Raw genomic sequence first — 862 nt, 5'->3', positions numbered from 1 at the left:
CCCTCCATATCCGCTCCACAGCGCTTCTCCTGACACACTACAACAGATCCCTCCATATCCGCTTCACAGCGCTTCTCCTGACACTACAGATCCCTCCATATCCGCTCCACAGCGCTTCTCCTGACACACTACAGATCCCACCATATCCGCTCCACAGCGCTTCTCCTGACACTACAACAGATCCCTCCATATCCTCTCCACAGCGCTTCTCCTGACACACTACAACAGATCCCTCCATATCCTCTCCACAGCGCTTCTCCTGACACTACAATAGATCCCTCCATATACGCTCCACAGTGCTTCTCCTGACACACTACAACAGATCCCTCCATATCCGCTCCACAGCGCTTCTCCTGACACACTACAACAGATCCCTCCATATCCGCTCCACAGCGCTTCTCCTGACACACTACAACAGATCCCTCCATATCCGCTCCACAGCGATTCTCCTGACACTACAACAGATCCCACCATATCCGCTCCACAGCGCTTCTCCTGACACACTACAACAGATCCCTCCATATCCACTCCACAGCGCTTCTCCTGACACACTACAACAGATCCCTCCATATCCGCTCCACAGCGCTTCTCCTGACACTACAACAGATCCCTCCATATCTGCTCCACAGCGCTTCTCCTGACACACTACAACAGATCCCTCCATATCCTCTCCACAGCGCTTCTCCTGACACACTACAACAGATCCCTCCATATCCGCTCCACAGCGATTCTCCTGACACTACAACAGATCCCACCATATCCGCTCCACAGCGCTTCTCCGGACACTACAACAGATCCCTCCATATCCGCTACACAGCGCTTCTCCTGACACACTACAACAGATCCCTCCATATCCACTCCA

The sequence above is a fragment of the Pseudophryne corroboree genome, unplaced genomic scaffold (genome assembly GCF_028390025.1).
Source record: "Pseudophryne corroboree isolate aPseCor3 unplaced genomic scaffold, aPseCor3.hap2 scaffold_1631, whole genome shotgun sequence".
Lineage (NCBI taxonomy): Eukaryota > Metazoa > Chordata > Amphibia > Anura > Myobatrachidae > Pseudophryne > Pseudophryne corroboree.
This window is presented reverse-complemented; position numbering follows the sequence as displayed.